The sequence below is a fragment of the Erpetoichthys calabaricus genome, chromosome 7 (genome assembly GCF_900747795.2).
Source record: "Erpetoichthys calabaricus chromosome 7, fErpCal1.3, whole genome shotgun sequence".
In the NCBI taxonomy this organism is placed as follows: Eukaryota; Metazoa; Chordata; class Cladistia; order Polypteriformes; family Polypteridae; genus Erpetoichthys; species Erpetoichthys calabaricus.
This window is the reverse complement of record NC_041400.2, coordinates 12,442,202-12,456,055: the sequence shown is the minus strand read 5'-3', so window position 1 is coordinate 12,456,055 and position 13,854 is coordinate 12,442,202. Positions and strand designations below refer to the sequence as shown.

Sequence of the window (13,854 nt, the reverse complement as noted above, 5' to 3'; positions counted from 1 at the left end):
AATGCACAGGCAAAGAAAAAAAAGACAGACAGATAGGCTAATCATATTCTGGGCACAATAAAATGAGAGGTTTCTACCCTTTTAAATAAGTATGATGTTTAAATTTGCAAAATTAAAGAGACTACATCCTTTTTGTCTATTTCTGTAAATATCTTGCCCTTTCACTGTTCTGCTGGCCTGGGGAGGGGGCATTACTGACTGTATGCTGCCTCAGTAGTCCTGGATAAGCTCCTTGTACATCTTGTAAGTTGAGGCCCTTCTGGAGTTTTAAGTTCTGGGTTGCAATAAGCAATGCTTGGGCTTTTTCACACAACCACTGTAGTACTAGGGTGTTGTACCGTGTTAGCCATTATGAATGTAGAGAAAAGCCAAGCAAAATGACACCTTTTATTGGCTAACTAAAAAGATTACAATATGCAAGCTTTCGAGGCAACTCAGGCCCCTTCTTCAGGCAAGATGTAATCATACAACCACTCAAACCTTTACAAGATATTTTGTGCAAAATCTTCTTTTAAGAAGGGGGATTTTTACGCCCATTCTTTATGTTGAGTAACCTGAAAGCTAATTTCAAAGCTGCATGTTTATGTGGGGTGGCATTGTGGCACAGTTGTTAGAGCTGTTAGATTCTGCATCTCTGGTTTGAATCCTCTGCCTGGTCATTGTATGTATGGGGTCTGCCCTTTCTCCCTGTGTCTTTGTCATTTTAAAAGATGTGCTGGTAAAAGACATTAAGTTGGCCACAGTGTGACACCACATGCAAGCAATGGGAAGGAGAGTCTGCCTGTTCAGGTCCATTCCCTACAAGTGTATATACTGAAACACAGAATAACATTCAGCCATCCATTATCCAACCCGCTACATCCTATCTACAGGGTCACGGGGGTCTGCTGGAGCCAATCCCAGCCAACACAGGGCGCAAGGCAGGAAACAAACCTGGGCAGAGCGCCAGCCCACCGCAGGGCACGCACAGGCACGCACACACACACACCCCAATCACACACTAGGGACAATTTAGAATCGCCAATCCACCTAACCTGCATGTCTTTGGACTGTGGGAGGAAACCGGAGTACCTGGAGGAAACCCACAAAGACACAAGGAGAACAACTGCGCTACGCAATATGCCACTGTGACACCCACAGAATAACATACATATGAAATTAAAAAATAATTGCAAAATAGTGTAATGTTTTGTATTTTTCAACATATTCGTATTTACAGTATATGAAATATATTGCCAAAAGTAGATAGATAGATAGATAGATAGATAGATAGATAGATAGATAGATAGATATTTTAGCGTAGTTGGCAGGATTAGATAGATAGATAGATAGATAGATAGATAGATAGATAGATAGATAGATAGATAGATAGATAGATAGATAGATAGATAGATAGATAGATATTTTAGCGTAGTTGGCAGGATCAGATAGATAGATAGATAGATAGATAGATAGATAGATAGATAGATAGATAGATAGATAGATAGATAGATAGATAGATAGATAGATAGATAGATAGATACTTTATTAATCTCAAGGGGAAATTCACATACTCCAGCAGCAGCATGCTGATAAAGAAAATATTAAAGAGTGATAACAATGCAGGTATACAGACAGACAATAACTTTGAATAATGTTAACGTTTACCCCCCCGGGTGGAATTGAAGAGTCACATAGCGTGGGGGAGGAACGATCTCCTCAGATGGTGACAGCAGTCTGTCACTGAAGCTGCTCTTCTGTCTGGAGATGATCCTGTTCAGTGGATGCAGTGGATTCTCCATGATTGACAGGAGTCTGCTCAGCGCCCGTCACTCTGCCACAGATGTCAAACTGTCCAGCTCCGTGCCTACAATAGAGCCCTGCCTTCCTCACCAGTTTGTCCAGCCGTGAGGCGTCCCTTTTCTTAATGCTGCTTCCCCAGCACACCACCGCATAGAACAGGGCGCTCGCCACAACCGTCTGATAGAAGATCTGCAGCATCTTATTACAGATGTTGAAGGACGCCAGCCTTCTAAGGAAGTATAGTCGGCTCTGTCCTTTCTTACACAGAGCATCAGTATTGGCAGTCCAGTCCAGTTTATCATCCAGCTGTACTCCCAGGTATTTAAAGGTCTGCACCCTCTGCACACAGTCACCTCTGATGATCACGGGGTCCATGAGGGGCCTGGTCCTCCTAAATCCACCACCAGCTCCTTGGTTTTGCTGGTGTTCAGTTGTAGGTGGTTTGAGTTTCACCATTTAACAAAGTCCTTGATGAGGTCCCTATACTCCTCCTCCTGCCCACTCCTGATGCAGCCCATGATAGCAGTGTCGTCAGCGAACTTTTGCACGTGGCACTTTTTGGGTGTGACATGATTGCACTAATTATGTACTAACAGTTCTGTTACAATCCTCAGAACAATAAGAAGTCCCACCCGGTAAGTCATGTCATTTCTTCTCTTTCTACGATTCGCCTCTTGTGTGTCCCAAGTTATTCCTGAAGTAAGGTTTTAGTTGAATGAAGAATCTTCAAGAAGACACTACAGTGGTGTTTTGACTGCTTTTCACCAAGAATGGATTGATCCTTCTAATTTTTGGCTACTTTATACATTTTTTACATCTCTCTATTATAAAAAAATCTTGAGATGAGACAAGACTATTTCCAAGAGATTTAATCAAGTCCTGGCCTCATCTCAACCATTTATCGTTAATGGCCCACACCCACAATCCTCTCACCTCTCATACATGTGAATGCTTTTGTCAGACACAATTCCTGTGCTCTCAGCTCTTATAAATTTTTATATTTTACTCACTTTAACTTCGTAATAAAAGAAGACTTATTATGTCAAAATCTTAATGAAGAATTTCATCCCAAAGGGTTATCAACAGAAGAAATGAGTACACGGGCCATCCTAGCACCGAGAAATGATGAAGTCAAACAAATTTATTTGAAAATTGTCAATCGGTTAAATGGCAAATCAGTCAAATGCGTATCGATAGACTACTGAAACAGTTGGTGCAGAAGATGAAAATATCAACTCACAATATCACAAAGAATATCTACAACCATTAACACCATCAGGTCATCCACTGGCTAAATTACTGTTGAAAGTTGCATGTATCGTAATGTTATTACGTAATTTATGTCTGAGTGATGGCTATGCAATAGGACAAGATTAGCTGTATTGAAAATTAGTTGAACAATTCTGACATGTAAAATTTTAACAGGCGAAAAAAAAAGGTAATGTAGTCCATCTTCAGGGAATAACATTAGACACCAAAGGAGATCTTGATATGCCATTCGTATTAAAACATTTACAGTTTCCTGTTAGAATAGCTTTAGCAAAGACAATTAACAAATCACAGAGACAAACACTCGAAAAAGTCTGTTTATTTATTAGAGAGAAAGAAACGAAATTCACTCACGGACAGATGTAAACGTTGTGTTGTCACGATGTAACTCCAAAAACTGAATCAATATTCAAAGCGATATTGACAATCTGTTTAAACTGAACATCCGCTCCCCCATACGTGAGCAACAGAGCCGCGAAGTGACTAGCGAGCAGAGCGCAGTGCCCCCTAGTTATAGAGCATCGGGCGTGTTACACAGAATGGGTCTGACAAAAATACTTAATGGGAAGGATTTCAGTGTGACACGACCTTTGACATGATTTCCATTTGCCCCAGAATGGAGAAGAACTCTTTAGAGGATGGCTGACATCACTTCCACTCTGGATTTATCAGCCTGACTTCTTCCACTTCCTCAATTACTGTTATGAACTAGAGAGGTGATGTGATGTAACTCGAGAGATAAAACGTATGCAACTCCAGCTAGTAATAAGGGCAAAAACATCTATCTATGTATCTATCTATCTATCTATGTAATCCTGCCAACTACGCTATCATATCTATCAATCTATCTACATATGTAATCCTGCCAACTACGCTATCATATCTATCAATCTATCTATCTATGTATCTATCTATGTAATCCTGCCAACTACGCTATCATATCTATCAATCTATCTATCTATGTAATCCTGCCAACTACGCTATCACATCTATCTATCTATGTAATCCTGCCAACTACGCTATCATATCTATCAATCTATCTATCTATGTAATCCTGCCAACTACGCTATCATATCTCTCTATCTATCTATGTAATCCTGCCAACTATGCTATCACATCTATCTATCTATGTATCTATCTATGTAATCCTGCCAACTACGCTATCATATATATCAATCTATCTATCTATCTATGTAATCCTGCCAACTACGCTATCATATCTATCTATCTATCTATCTATCTATCTACAGACAATTAACTATTTTATATATATATATATATATATATATATATGTGTATATATATATATATATATATATATATATACACACACACATATATCTGTGGCCCTGGTATGGATTAAGCAGGTTTGAAAATAAATAGCATGACTATATATACAGTAAATATAGAGTATATTTATGTATATGGATGATATATAATATAAAATATGATGATTATGATATTTAGATTTACGATATATGGATTTTTGTAGCATTTTAGCTTCCGGTTTAATTACGTACTTTTTGTAATTGCCTTGTGCTCAATTTTTTCAACTTGTTCTCTGTTGCTTTTGATGCTTGCACTTTCATTCATTGTATATATTATAACTTGCTTTATAGGTCTCTTTGGATAAAGGTGTCTGCTAAATAAATAAATAGATACATAAATAAATATAATATTTATATTATTTCTTCAGTCACATCATTAATTAACATCTTTACTCATGCAGCACCGTGGAGGAAGGATAAATATTTCTCCTTAAAATCAGAAGTTCTTTTAGAGGTTAATATATCTGTGAATTTTTATGACAATACTAAATACTCCTGTCTAAAAAATGTCTGTATTGTAATCTAGCTGAATCTTTCCAAAATGTAGGAGTTATCGTTGACACTGATTCAGCCCTCAGTCAATGGAAAACCTGCTTTAACTGCCTTAAAAATACCACAAAATTTAAAGAGGTTTCTTTAGCTTCAGGATCTTACAGGTTTGTTTACTCATTTGTCGGAAGCAGAACTGATTGCTGTAAACGGTCATGTTTAGGCTGTTCAAATTGTTCACTTATTCCTCTTCAGTTAATTCAAAACAAGGCAGAAAGTATCATAATTAAAATTAAGAAGTTTTGCCATAACTTCAGTTCTAAAGTGACTTCCTTTGCTTTAAATTAAGTTTGGAATCAATCATCCATCTCATATATAAAGTTGTAAATGTTTTAGCTCTTATCTTACAGGATGCATTAGTGGTGTCACTACATTCTCATAATGCAGACCTCCTTAAAATGTCCTGAATAAATTAAACTTGTGTAGGAGGTTGAGTCTTTAGCTGTAGGGTGGTCAAACTCTGGGAAGATCAGACTACCATTATTAAAGAAACCACATCAGTCTCAACAGTTAAGTGGAGGCTGAAGAAATATTTTAGCATTGTATATAAGCTTCTTCTGTGATTGTTTCATCCATCCATCCCAGTATCCAACCCGCTATATCCTAACACAGGGTCACGGGGGTCTGCTGGAGCCAATCCCAGCCACACAGGGCACAAGGCAGGAACAAACCCCGGGCAGGGTGTCAGCCCACCGCAGTGATTGTTTCATGTTGCTGTCTTATATTGCTTTATAATTGTAGTAAATATTTTTTTTTTTCCCCCTGCGGTGGGTTGGCACCCTGCCCAGGATTGGTTCCCTGCCTTGTGCCCCTGTGTTGGCTGGGATTGGCTCCAGCAGACCCCCCGTGACCCTGTGTTCGGATTCAGTGGGTTGGAAAATGGATGGATGGATATATTTTTTTTCAATATATGTTTGAGTCTTTTCCTCTCATGTTATGATCTCAATTATTATTATCATCATACGTGGCTGATATTGTTAGCCAAGATGATCAACAGCATTTGAGATGAAACAGGGGGCATTTCTTTTGTTTTTCCAATGGGAGCACAGCCAGGTGAAGAGACCTGCTGATGGTCACAGCACATCAGCAGTGGGATCTGAACCCACAACCTCAGGGTTTGCAGTCCAAAGCGTTAACCGCTACGCTACACGGCTGAACTGAAAGCTACTCACTAGCTATACAGAAATACAGAAATATGCATACATTACTGAACTCAGTCATACCAATATATTATATAACTCAGACACAAGCCCTGAATGAGATGTCCATCCATTACAGGTCACAATTACTACATAGGCGAGTTTACAGTCTGCACTTAAACTAACATGCACATATCTGGGATAGATAGATAGATAGATAGATAGATAGATAGATAGATAGATAGATAGATAGATAGATAGATAGATAGATAGATAGATAGATAGATAGATAGATAGTGCCATTCCTATCTATCTATCTATCTATCTATCTATCTATCTATCTATCTATCTATCTATCTATCTATCTATCTATCTATCTATCTATCTATCTATGTGATAGATAGATAGATAGATAGATAGATAGATAGATAGATAGATAGATAGATAGATAGATAGATAGATAGATAGATAGATAGATAGATAGATAGATAGATAGATCCCCAAGAAGGACGTGTAACCATTACAGAGTGATTAACTGGACCAGTGAGGGTCAAACTCCGACCCATGAGGCTGCAGGGCTGATCAGTTTACTGCAGTGCTGCTCAATTCTAAGGAATATGTTTTCGGCTAACTGGCATCACAGCTGTATTAGTGTGTGAGTGCTTCCAGTAAATGAATGGTGGTGTTACCATAACCTTAAGATGGATTTAGGTGATAATGAATAAAGAAATTAACATATAATGTTTAAAAACATATCATTAAAATATGTAATAAAAGTGATAATTTATTATTTATGTATTCATTAAATTTTCCAAGCCCGCTTAGTCCAGTACAAGACCACATGCTACTAGAGCAAATCCTGGCCCCACTGGATACAAAGTATAAGAAATTCACTGAACAAAGCACTCTGATGCACACATAAACATCAAGTCACCATATACCAGCCTGGCCTGAATATCTTTGAGATGTGGGAGCAAACCTGAACAGCTAGGAAAACACTTTGGGAAATGGAGAGGATGCTCAAACTCCAAACAGAGAGCACATCGAGTGGGAAACTGGAGTTTCAGGACAGCATCATGGTGTCAACATGCCGGACATCACCAATTCAATTAATCCATTTTTTATTTTATATAGCGCCTTTAGGCACATGCTTCATCAGAATGGTATTTCGAGAACATTAAAAGCAAACTGCCATACCGTATCAGCAATATATTGATTGGATTATTTGTACAGGTACACATACTGTATGCATACAAAATACAATACAAGGGGAGGTGAAAAGAAAACTCTTCTCAGGAAGCCCACCATAGCCATAGCTCTTTCAATATTATCTCAAGTCAAGATCTTCAGGTCCCTAAGATTTTACCATCAATTATTCTACAAGGTTAACTTTTTTACTATCTGTTTGCGCTAACATTAATTTTATTCCTAATATGATTTTTTTCAGTTTTATTGTCATTCAATCAGTCAGTTTTTGTTGCATTTGAAGTGTATTTTATAGAACACATCATCCAAGCTACTTTGTAAAACACAGATTAGAGTAATTAAAGGCAAGAAGATTGGTACAAATGTGTAATGCAAGATAATTCAAATATAGAACAATAAAACCTAGAAATATGTATACAACTGCTATAGATTGGCAATATGGAGGACAGGGGGGTAGCTGATCTAAAACATGACAGGGCTTTCAGGGGCAATGGGAATGTTAAAAATGACAATTATTACTATTTTTATTATTATTATTTAGAAGACCACTTTATCCAAGGAAACTTACAAAGCAAATTGCAATCCATACAAGAATGATCAGATGGTGTAAGCATCAAAAGCAAGAGAAAATAAAACAAAAAAAACGAGCAAAACTAAGTCCCAAACAAATCTTCCTAAACTCTTTGTCAGTGCAGCAGCAGCTATATAAAATAAAGATTGACCAAAACTCATACTTTATAAATAGACTGCTACAAATGTATTTATACACTTTAAAGCTGTGGTTCTCAAACTCAGCCCCGGGGAGCACATGTGGCCGCAGGTTTTTATTCCAACCAGTTTCACAAACATTGAGTCATTTTCCCTCTAACTGATCTCATTTAAAAAGCTGTTTTTCTTTGCTCTTTTCTTCTTCTCCATTCAGAAGTGCACAAGCAGTACTGTGATTTTAACTTTTATAAGACATTTAGAAACCTTTCTATCTTTGCTACGGCTTTAAATGCTAAACGTATGACTGTCGTTCGTTGTTTGCTTTTTTTCTGTGTAATTTACTCCCATAAATGTGTCCTAATTACGACAATGAGCAATGAGAAGATAGATCAGCAAGCCAGCAGCTGATCGAGCAAAGAGGGGGTAAAAATATAACTGTTATTTGTTTCCCATTGTATCACCGTTTAAGAGGGTGTTTCAGAGAAGCTGCCCCGTCTCCTTGTAGTGCGTTCAGCACCCCCCCCCTTCACAACGGCGCATAGCGCAGGCAGGAGGCATAGGCAAGTGAAGTACAGATCATGCGGCACAGCGGCAGCAGCAGCAGCAAGTCAAGTTCAAAGTTTATTGTCATGTCTATCTATCTATCTATATTATATAGTGCCTTTCACATCTATCTATCTATCTATCTATCTATCTATCTATCTATCTATCTATCTATCTATCTATCTATCTATCTATCTATCTATCTATCTGTGTTATATAGTGCCTTTCACATCTATCTATCTATCTGTGTTATATGGTGCCTTTCACATCTATCTATCTATCTATCTAATCTATCTATCTATCTGTGTTATATAGTGCCTTTCACATCTGTCTATCTATCTATGTTATATAGTGCCTTTCACATCTATCTATCTATCTATCTGTGTTATATAGTGCCTTTCACATCTATCTATCTATCTATCTGTGTTATATAGTGCCTTTCACATCTATCTATCTATCTGTGTTATATAGTGCCTTTCACAGCTATCTATCTATCTATCTATCTATCTATCTATCTATCTATCTATCTATCTATCTATCTATCTATCTATCTATCTATCTATCTGTGTTATATAGAGCCTTTCACATCTATCTATCTATCTATCTATCTATCTGTGTTATATGGTGCCTTTCACATCTATCTATCCATCTATGTTATATTTTGCCTTTCACATCTATCTATCTTTGTGTTATATAGTGCCTTTCACATCTATCTATCTATCTATCTATCTATCTATCTATCTATCTATCTATCTGTGTTAGATAGATAGATAAATAGATGTGAAAGGCACTATATAACATAGATAGATAGATAGATAGATAGATAGATAGATAGATAGATAGATAGATAGATAGATAGATAGATAGATAGTGCCTTTCACATCTATCTATCTGTGTTATATAGAGCCTTTCACATCTATCTATCTATCTATCTATCTATCTATCTATCTATCTATCTATCTATCTATCTATCTATCTATGCATGCCCACACGGAGCCGGTTACGTCAAACGCTGTTACTGGTATGTGTGGACTGTATAAACTTGCGTGCAAATTTAATAAAAATAATGTTAACATCCACTAGAATTTCTCTTTACAGTATTCAGCTAAATTTTTGCAAGATAACACGTGGGCTTTATCAAAATATATATGTTTTAACTTCACTTTTATGTATTCGTTTATCTCAGTTTCTACATTTACAGCAAAACATAAAAACTGCTTAATTAGGCTAGGAGTCCGATTAAAAACAGGACCTGGATGGAATAAAACCTGTAGCCATGTGTGGTCTGAGAGCCACTGATTTAAAGACAGCTACTGGATTCAGCATCCCGAGGACTCCCTGTCTGTGTGGAGTCTGCACATTCTCCGTGTCTGTAAGGGTCTTCCTCCTGCTTCCCTTTCAAATTTCGGAGAAGGTGCATGTCGGGCTTGGCATGAGTGAGCCGTGTGATGGCTGGCTTGCCAGGCACGGTTGGTTCCTACCTTGTACCCAAGGTCTCCAGCTACCTTCACTCCTGAATTTGATTAAGTGAGTATGAGAATTAATGTTACACTCTACTAATGCTTCTAAAATGGCACTTTACTGGATTGTGTGCTTCCTGTTAGGACCGTTGCTCAAATAAGAACCACTTACATCTGAGAAAGGTGCCTTGCATATGAAATTGCTTCTTTAGGTTTCAAAAATTTCCTAACATGTGGGTAAAACAGAAACGGTTAATGTGTAGATAAAGAAAATCTCAACTTATTCTGTGTTATTGTATGCAGCAAGGGCCCATTTAACTCTTTCAGGGCGGATGTCGACTTTTCTCGAAATTTAGGAATAGGGATGTTAATCATCCGTAAAGTGCGACAAAACTCGCTGGTATGTTTTAGTTCAACTCTCTTTGCTAGAAGGAAAGTTAGCTTCCTTGATTTGACTTGGATTTCCTACACGTGCATAAGCAGCGGAGAGCAAACAACCTCTAAATTGGAATCGACATCGGGCGAGAGACTAAAGCAGATATGCAAAGCATCGTGGATGACATTTTGCTTATTCTCGCTGAATCAGACTCTGACTTGTGGGATTTAAGTGATCTGGAGATCCTAAACAAAAGTGAGGTACTGACATTAGCTGATCACACCCCGGCTGATCGTGGTGCTGTTAGTGTAGCTGATGCACCAACAGCAACGTTCACCTGGGAGGACCACCACTTACAATGACAAGAGGTACAAACCAGATTGTGTCGCATTGCGCTTGCCACCAACAGCCAGGCAGCCAACCCGCCGTGCATTCCTGTTGCCCGTCGAGCCGTCCCCACGCAGTTTCCAGACACAGAGAACGGGCACCGACAAAAGCCACAGAAATGGATGTTTGATGTTGATTTACGTGTGAAACAATTGCTTTGTGTGCTTTTCAGAAAACAGTTTTTTGGAAAAAATATTCAGCCCTCCAAGAGTTAAAATCAGGAACCCACTGCAATTTTACAAATTAGGGTTAGGGTTAGGGTTAATTTTAGGGTTAGGGTTATCTACTTATTGAACCTGTTGCTAAACTAATTAATAAACATTGATTCTGGAACCGTCGTGTGGATGGTCCCCCCAGCCTATGAGATATTTCCGAAGAACCACTTTGCCACCTTTATTTTTTAAGAGTGTACTGTAGCTCTGGATAAGCAGATTTAGAAAATATCCAGATTTTCTTCTAACACCCCAAAAAGGTGCTGGTTAATTTAGTTTTCATTTGAAAATTCAATATGTACGAGTGAGTGTGCCCTGTAGTGGATCGGGGTCTCATTTAGAGTCAGTTCCTGTCTTGTCTCAAGTGTACTGACAGAATTGTCTCCATTCAGTGTTCAAAACAGGATAGACTTATAAATAAAGATTAAAATGGTAATAAACATTTACCTTATTATCCATCCATCCATTATCCAACCCGCTATATCCTAACTACAGGGTCACGGGGGTCTGCTGGAGCCAATCCCAGCCAACACAGGGTGCAAGACAGGAAGCAAACCCCGGGAAGGGCGCCAGCACACACACACACCAAGCACACACTCAGGACAATTTAGAATCGCCAATGCACCTAACCTGCATGTCTTTGGACTGTGGGACGAAACCCACACAGACACGGGGAGAACATGCAAACTCCACGCAGGGAGGACCCGGGAAGCGAACCCAGGCCTCCTTACTGCAAGGCAGCAGCGCTACCCACTGCGCCAGCGTGCTGCCCTACCTTATTATTTCAAATTCATTTAAATGTATCAATGAGACATATACCTACAGCATATGCTGTCTCTAAATGTATGCCGATAACAGAAATGTGAGTCGTCTGTCCCAGGAATGAAGTATAAGACGTTGCAGAAGCAAAGATGGCCAGACATCCCTTTTAAAGCTCCACTGGGGGACACCAAGGTATTCCCAGGCCAGCTGGAAAACTATAATCTTTCCAGCATGTCCTAGGTCTTCCCCAAAGGTCCCCTTTCCGGTTGGGTATGCCGAATAAAACTCTGCAGGGAGCCAACAAGGAGGCCAGAATCACCTCAACTGGCTCCTTCCAATGTGGAGGAGCAGCGGCCCTACTTTGAGCTTCTCCTGTGCTTCTCATCTTATCTCTAAGCAAGAGTGGCATTTGGGAGGGGGTGGAAAGTGGGGTGACCTAAACGGGCCCCGCTTTTGAGGTCTGCGTGTCCCGTTTGAGTGGATTTGTCAAGTTATCCATCCATCCATCCATTTTCCAACCCACTATATCCTAACTACAGGGTCACGGGGGTCTGCTGGAGCCAAGGCAGGACACAAACCCTGGGCAGGGTGCCACACACACCAAGCACACACTCGGGACAATTTAGAATCACTAATGCACCTAACCTGCATGTCTTCGGACTGTGGGAGGAAACCCACGCAGACACGGGGAGAACATGCAAACTGCATGCAGGGAGGACCCGGGAAGCGAACCCGGGTCTCCTAACTGCGAGGCAGCAGCGCTACCACTGCGCCACCGTGCCGCCCCATTTTAATTATGTGTCAATGGCCCATCCTCCCATTTTCTATCACTTATTTGGTCTAGGTCAGAGGTCACTGACAGGCAGACCGCGGTCCGGGTTCCGGACCCAGAAGCTGTCTCATACAGACCCAGACTTAAAGCCAAAACAGAAGGTTATGATTTAAAACCTGACGGGGCGCTTCTATTTTAGCCGGCGCAGCTTTTGTAGTCTTTACCCACTGCGCCATCGTGCCACCCTACCTTATTATTTCAAATTCATTTAAATGTATCAATGAGACATATACCTACAGCATATGCTGTCTCTAAATGTATGCCGATGACAGAAATGTGAGTCGTCTGTCCCAGGAATGAAGTATAAGAAGTTGCAGCAGCGTTCATTTCTGAATTAACCCAAAATAAAGGAATAATTACATTTCCATTAATCCTGCGAATCGAAAAGCAACCGACCATACATCTTCGAGCGACAACTTAATTATTTTGCTCCAGTTCATCAGTAGTTTAAAGAAACGGATGATTTTGAGATTGCCTAGAACACAGCTTGAAGAAGCCGTCTGACAGACTATATACATTGTATGAATATGTGTGCATATAATAAATATATCATATAATGAAGCCTTGCTCATCCACAAATAAGCAGTCTCAATACAATCTCTCCCCAAAAATAGCATACGCTGGTATGAAATTAAAAACAACAAAAGGAAATCCAAAGTGCTGACCTTTTGTCACAGGTCTCCCGGTTTTCAGTTTTCTTCGGCGTCCAGCCTGTCAGGGCAGCACAGCCGTGTCCTTCAAGACACAGAAGAGAAGTGCTTGGCTTTGTGGTTGAGGCACTGCATTGTCACTGATTCATGAAAGGAAAATTAAGCCTTCCAAGAGACGTTATAAGAATGCACTCCCACCCCTCCCTCTAAACCAAAACTATTTGGCACAAATCCTCACACGTCCACCTGTGCGGCTGAGCGGTTACAAAAGACTCCAGCAAGCTTGGGTTTGCAACCTGCTCACTGACTGGCTTGGCAGGGCTGACATGTGGGAAGACACCGAGGGTCAGGCCAAGGCGGCGACGTCACCGAGCCGGGTTTTTTTTTTTTTTTTTTCTTAAGAGCAGAAAAAGAAGCCAAGGAAAGCAGAAAAGAATCTAACCTGACAATTCCTAGTGAAGTATTGGCTTGTGTACTTAGTCCCAAATGTTTGCCTTAGATCAGGTGTACTAAGACACTCACATGCACGCACATCCGGTACATGGATGGACAAAAAAAACGAAAAAAAGAAGCTTCTATATGTAAAGGTCCATGGGACTTTATTGTCCATCTGTGTGTACGAGTGGCTGGGAGTGTGTGCGTCAAGCTTTA

The 13,854-nt window shown here is 39.7% G+C and overlaps 1 protein-coding gene across 1 annotated transcript in view; it reads right to left on the bottom strand.

Annotated features, from left to right (window-relative positions):
• The window catches only part of LOC114654458 (zinc finger and BTB domain-containing protein 7C), a 155,186-nt gene extending 141,633 nt beyond the window's left edge, over nt 1-13,553 (bottom strand). The window contains exon 1 of the mRNA XM_051929793.1: nt 13,219-13,553. The gene's annotated coding sequence lies outside the window, so the exon portion shown is untranslated. The remainder of the gene's footprint in view (nt 1-13,218) is intronic.
• Nucleotides 13,554-13,854: the final 301 nt, after the last annotated feature.